General features: G+C 39.8%; 1 long non-coding RNA gene across 1 annotated transcript; it reads right to left on the bottom strand.

Annotated features, from left to right (window-relative positions):
* Nucleotides 1–1,651: 1,651 nt before the first annotated feature.
* Nucleotides 1,652–2,120, bottom strand: LOC125146018. The gene is made up of 2 exons (XR_007144526.1): nt 2,003–2,120; nt 1,652–1,923 (listed from the first exon to the last, which is right to left on the bottom strand). It is a non-coding gene; the product is annotated as an uncharacterized LOC125146018 (long non-coding RNA).
* Nucleotides 2,121–7,105: the final 4,985 nt, after the last annotated feature.

The following is a 7,105-nucleotide window of genomic DNA, read 5'->3' as shown; positions in this document are numbered from 1 at the left end:
CATCCCGGAATGATCTGATCTAATCCCCCAAAGTCCCCATAATTAATTAAATGAGATTAAATGAGAAAACAATGGGACATGAAAAGCTAAAAATGAACATAAGTCCCTGTAATTTACCATTATGTTCATTTTTAGCTTTTCATGTCCCATTGTTTTCTCATTTAATAGAAAATTCTCATTTTCTCAAATTCTTATTAGATTCAGCTTTAGGCCTCTAACTTCGAATTATTTTCACCTCCAGTCATATAAAAACTCCCCAAATTTTCCCCAGCATTCTTGCTTCAGACTTATCACGTGTAAGTATTACTTTTCCCTCATGACTTTTGTTTGTTGATTGTACAGATTATACCGATATATCTGCATGCTTTCTGTTTTCATGCTTCACTTTCATATAAAAAGGTGAAAAGTTTGTGACCTATTTATGTGAACCAATGCACTAAACCTTAAGCCCTTACAATAATAGTGTGGAGACACAAACATGTCCAGAATGTCACGTCCCACCCCAACATCGCACTTGCATTCCGCCTTCTTTTTCCCTTTTGGAGCCTCTTGTGGATTTTATATCCTGAACTTATGTCATGCCATTTATGTTCTGTGGAGTTTCTTCACTTTGTTTATAACCAGTGCTCTCCTTCTCTGCTGCACTTTCCTGGTCTCCTGGACTATGGTGTGACTGAGTATTACTTTCAAGCTCATTGACAAGATTGTCAACCTCCACCGGCTCCCTCTTCCTGCTTTTGCTGGAAGAATGTACAAAGATTTCATATGAAATTCCTTTGACTTTTGCTATCAATTTGTGTTTTTAAATGTAGACAGTATGATAAGCAATGTATTTTAGACCAGGTTTAGACACCATGCACATATCAGACCATAACACTTCTACTTCACTTAATGAGAAGCAGTAGAGCCGGATGAAATATAAAGCTAAACAGTGACAATGACACATAATCTAAATATCTCTCTTCTCTGTCAGAGCTACTCATAATCTGTCCTCTACGGCTGGTTTCTTTCCTCTCTCCATGTCTGCAGTGAGCATCATTATACTTCTAATTATATTCTCATATGGAGTCATTGTAACTTTGCTTTTTATACACTTTTGGATTCATTCATTTCATTTCCCTTTTGTGGAACATTATAGTTATTTCTGAACAGAAATATCCACAGTGAGCTTACAGACAGACCACCTATCTGTCTGCATGGTGCTCTTGGTCCATGACCTTGTGAACCAGTATCCATGTTTTCATCGATACAGACTTCAAAGAATTTTTTTAAGTCATTCTGGACGATGTCATCTGCAAGGTGTTGTAAATGTAAATGTAAATCTCCATGTGCCCTGAATGAAAAATGCAAATTGTGGTTCTGCTGAATAGTTTACATTTTAATGACTGAATTCTTTGATATCAGTGGAATGCAGGAGCATGTGTTTATGTAAAATGAGATAAAAGGGATGGAGTGATTTGCATAAGTCATTTTGCCTGAAGGAAGATGAGTAAGCAGCTCAGTTTTAACAATGGATAATAATCTCTGAAGGTCAACGTCACGTTTCTTAGATGAAGCACTGCACAACACATTGTAACACCTCCTTTGATTTGATTGTTATTCTGAGGGGTTCAGAAATTTGACCTGTACTGATACACTTTCACAAAACAAATGAACTTTTACCATCGTTTTATTTTTAATCTGCAAGTGCCCACACACCCACAGTCAATGAACAAGCCCAAAAGCAAGCGTTAGCCCCCGCTTCCTTTTCCCTCCGAGTCAATGAGTCTATCCAGTTTTTCTGAAAAGTGATGATGCTTGTGGGATAAGATGAGCTTGAAATCCAAACGGTTATTTGAGTGCAATGCAATGTTTTTAATCCCCTGATCCATAGTGAAAGAGACAATTGGGACCCAAGACAAGAAAAGTAATCAAAAGTCCTTTCTAGAAAGAAAACAAATAACTAACATTAGTGTATTTTTAACAAACAAAACAGGAGGAATAAATGCTAATCCATACTTACAATTGAGCAGAAACTCAGAGTTCTCAATTAGGACTTTAACAACAACGGTAGCATAAGTGGAAACAATAAGGCTTCCCACTACCAAACAAATTTACTTCTATGGTAGCTCAGCTTATATGCTGGTTACCTCCCGGCACTAGTGCCCCAAGCTGCTCGCAGAGGTACTAAAAAACCATAAATCCAAGCCTTAAAACCAGAATCTCTGCCAGCAGCCCAACTAGTAGCCTGACAGAATTGTCCCAGAAGTTCATGACAGACACAGAGTCAAATTAAAACCATAATATTCATGGTTTTATTTTATATTTCTGCTGATATTTATATGGGTAAATTTGTGCAAAAAGAACAGCCAAAGAACAGAAATATTTACAGTTTCCATGTCACAGTTTCTCTGTTTACTCCTTTTACTTGACTCACATTTTCCCATGTCTTGTACCTACAATACTAGCCTTGTTGTCTTTCCTATTACTCTATCTGGTAAGTTAGCTATAAACTGTTCTGTTGCTTAGCAAAGTACTCATATCATATCATATATGTTAATAAGTGGGTTCTCTTACCACTTTTGCACCATTTTACATAGCAGCATCATTGCCTGTGACTATGAGCGATGTTTTAGCTTATTGATTGTATTTATCCCAAATGAGCAAGCCTGAGGCAACTGTGGCAAGGAAAAAGTCCCTTAGATGGAAAAGGAAGAAACCTTGAAAGGAACCAGACTCAAAGGGGAACCTCATCCTATTTGGGTGACAGTGGAGGGTGTGATTTAGTGATGGGAAGTTCGGTTCTTTTCCGCGAACCGGTTCTTTCGGACAGTTCGATTTAATGAACCAGTTCAATAATCCAGTTCACCAGTTCTTTGTTCTTTTACGTCCTGACGTAATGACGCAAATTCCATCATCCCGCTGCCGGCAGATATTAATACAATCAATTTAACACATTCTAAAAGTTCTTTGGAACCATAACTTTAGTTGAATACGTTTTTTTACATTTAAGTTTTGCAACTAAAACACCCAGTACAGGCATTGATGTACAAACGTGGGTGTTTTACGTGTCTTAAAGATATAACGTTAATAAACTAATCTTCATCAACTTAGAAAAAGCAGCATATAAAAATATAGACTAACCTGCACAATAGTCAATAATAAAATTAACTGACATTGAGTGACATATATTGATTTTTTTTTTAATAAAAATGTGTAATAGCCTATGACTAGTTACTATGCATATCCCAATATGTATAATTTGCCCTGAAGGTTCACGCATGCGCAGCATCAACAGTATGTCGGACGCGTCCGAAACAGTTCGTTCAGTGTACTGATGATTCGCTGTATCGGTTCAGTTATTCAAGCATGCGCAGTATCAACAGTTCATCGGTTCTCGGATGCGTCCGAAACAAGCAGTTCTCAGTTCAGTGTACTGATGATTCGCTGTATCGGTTCAGTGTACTGATGATTCGCTGTATCAGTTCAGTGTACTGATGATTCGCTGTATCGGTTCAGTGTACTGATGATTCGCTGTATCGGTTCAGTGTACTGATGATTCGCTGTATCGGTTCAGTGTACTGATGATTCCCTGTATCGGTTCAGTGTACTGATGATTCCCTGTATCCGTTCAGTGTACTGATGATTCGCTGTATCAGTTCAGTGTACTGATGATTCGCTGTATCAGTTCAGTGTACTGATGATTCGCTGTATCAGTTCAGTGTACTGATGATTCGCTGTATCGGTTCAGTAATTCACGCATGCACAGTATCAACAGCTCGCGCTCACAGTTCTCTCAGCACAACATGTCAGTTCAGTGTACAGGAGTTACATATAACTCCGGGATATTAGTTTATTTACAGTCGGACCGACTGTCAGACGACCGAAAGTGAGTAACTTTAGTAACTTGTGGATCAGCGCTGACTCAAGACGCGAACTGTTTAGAACGAATTAGTCCGATTTGGTGAACCGGTTCATCCAGTTCACTAAAAAGAACCAGTTCAAAAGAACAATTCGTTCACGAACTGGCCATCACTAGTGTGATTATAAATGTACAATCTGATAATTGTGTATTGATTAAGAGGTTGTTGTCCTCTAGAACCACTTGGAGTTGGCATCTCCTCAGAATGTCCGAATGCTTCATGAAGCAAAGTCCAACTGGAGCTAGAACATTTTTCACCACATTATCGACTCGGTAGAACTATTATTCTGACCACTAAAGACAGATTCACAAATAACCTGCCTGATCTGTCTGGTCTTCTTACTGTACCCTTAAACACAAACGATCTAGATGTAATGACTAACAGCATAGACGCTATATTCACTAGCACATTAGACACTGTTGCCCCATCAGATTACAGAAGGTTAGAGATAAAACACTTGCACCATGGTATAATAGTCATACTCACACCCTCAAGAGGGAGACCCGTAACCTCGAGCGAAAGTAGAGAAAAACTAAATTAGAGGTTATTATAATTGCGTATAAGGACAGTATGTCCAGCTACAGACAGGCTCTAAAAGCTGCTAGGGCTCTGAGCACCTGAGCAAACTCATAGAAAATAACCAGAACAATCCCAGGTTTTTATGTAGCACAGTGGCTAGTTTAACAAAAAAACAGAAATGTGAACACACTATTCCATCACAGTTCAGTAGTGAGGACTTTATGAGATTCTTCACTGATAAAATTAAAAGTATCAGGAATAAAATAGGTGATATTCAACATGTGAGAGCAGCTTGGGATTCAGTTTCACCTAAAGCTCTACACTCACAGCTACAGTGCTTTACAAGTACAGGACAGGAAGTTAGATAAACTTATTACTACAGCTAAATCAACAACTTGCTCACTAGACCCCATCCCAACTAAACTACTGAAAGAAGTGTTACATAAAGCTGGTGAGCCTCTTCTTAATATTATTAACTCCTCGTTATTTTTAGGTTACATCCCTAAGTCTTTCAAGTTGGTAGTCATTAGGCCACTCATTAACATAATTTAGATCCTAATTAACTATCAAATTACAGACCTATCTCACATCTTCTGTTTATGTCTAAAATACTAGAAAAGGTTGTGTCTGTTCAACTGAGCTCCTTCTTACAGGAGAACAATATCTTTGTAGAGTTTCAGTCAGGTTTCAGGCCCCATCATAGCACAGAAACTGCACTTGTTAAAGTTACAAACGACTTGTTCTTAGCTTCCGACCAAGACTGTATGTCACTATTAGTTCTACTTGACCTTAGTGCTGCATTCGACACTATAGACCACAACATTCTCCTAGATCACTTACAAAATTACACAGGCTTTAAGTTGGTTTAGATCCTACCTGTCTGATCGATACCATTTTGTAGAATTAAATGGTGAATCCTCCAGTTTATTACCAGTTAATTATGGGGTCCCTCAAGGATCAGTTCTAGGACCCCTGCTCTTCTCGATATACATGCTTCCATTAGGGAACATTATTAGAAGACGTGGGATTAATTTCCACTGTTATGCTGACGATACACAGTTATATATCTCATCAAAACCAGATGAAATAACTGAATTGTCCAAATTAACTCAATGCCTTAGAGAAGTAAAAGATCCAATTTCTATAAATTAGATCCAAGATGGCACCGCGAATGGCAGCCTCAGTGCTTAGCTCCACAGCGTTTGTTCTGTTTTTGTTAGTTTTTCCTGTTCTCTGTCAAGAAAACCCTATCAGTTTCACCAGAGATGAACAGCTGAACATACGGCAGCACACACCACAAGATATTTTTTCGGTTTTTGAGTATTCTGATGTTTTGCTGAATATCGTAGTTGGCAGAGCGGCTGCGCTGTTAAAGCGTTTCAGGACACGCAGACGGGGAAAGTGCGCCGGCGCACTCGTGAAACGAGTTTAAAAACACTGCAGCCTAGCATTCATCTGGCAAATCTCCGCGCTCTATCCAACAAAACAGACGAACACCTTCTGGTAACCCGGAATAATAAGGATTTTTCGAACTCTGCTGCACTCTGTTTCACGGAAACCTGGCTGCACGACTCTATTCCGGACAGTGCGTTAAGTCTGCCGGGCTTTGAACTCTTTAGATCGGGCCACGACGCGGAATCAACGGGGAAATCGAGCGGCGGTGGGACATGTTTTTACATCAATGAAAGGTGGTGTTCTGATGTAACCGTGTTAAAGAAGATGTGGTGTCCAGATCTTGAAACCCTCTTCATTAACTGCAAACCATTCTATTCGCTGCAGGAGTTTTGCTCGTTCATTCTGGTGAGTGTTTACATTCCACAAGCGCACGTGAGCTCGGCCCTACAGACACTCGCTGATCTGATCACAGAGAGTGAGCAACAACACCCAGACTCTGTAGTAATAATACTTGGGGACTTTAATAAAGCGTTTCTCTCACGTGAATTTCCTAAATACAGACAGCATGTTACATGTCCCACCAGAGACAGTAACACACTGGATCACTGTTACACTGTAATAAAGGATGCATATCACTCTGTCCTCCGGGCAGCTCTAGGACTCTCTGATCACTGCTTAGTTCATCTGATACCGACCTACAGGCAGAAGCTAAAAACAGCTAAACCTGTATTAAGGATTGTAAAAAGATGGACTAAGGAAGCAGAGCAGGATTGGACTGTTTTTGCTCTCACGGATTGGACTGTTTTTAAATCTGCTGCCTCCGACCTGGACGAGCTCACAGAGACTGTAACATCATACATCAGTTTTTGTGAGGATTTGTGTATTCCTACCACAACTTACTTAACCTACAACAATGACAAGCCATGGTTCACTGCGAAACTCAGCCAGCTCCGTCAGGCCAAAGTGGATGCTCACAGAAATGGAGATGGAGTCTTGTACAAAAAGGCCAAATACACAATGGAAAAGGAGATCAGAGTGGTAAAGAGGAATTATTCAGAAAAATTACGGATTCAGTTTTCCTCCAATGACTCAGCTTCAGTGTGGAAAGGTCTGAAAGCCATCACCAACAACACGACACCCCCCTTCCCCAGCACTGTGGTGAATCAACAACTGGCAGACGACCTGAATGAGTTCTACTGTAGGTTTGAAAAAGCCCAATTCTCACCTTCCATAACCCCCGAATCAGTCACACCTTCAATCCAGTTCAGTGAAGATGATGTGTGTCAGGT

This window comes from Tachysurus fulvidraco, chromosome 12, assembly GCF_022655615.1.
Source record: "Tachysurus fulvidraco isolate hzauxx_2018 chromosome 12, HZAU_PFXX_2.0, whole genome shotgun sequence".
NCBI lineage: Eukaryota > Metazoa > Chordata > Actinopteri > Siluriformes > Bagridae > Tachysurus > Tachysurus fulvidraco.
This window is presented reverse-complemented; position numbering and strand designations above follow the sequence as displayed.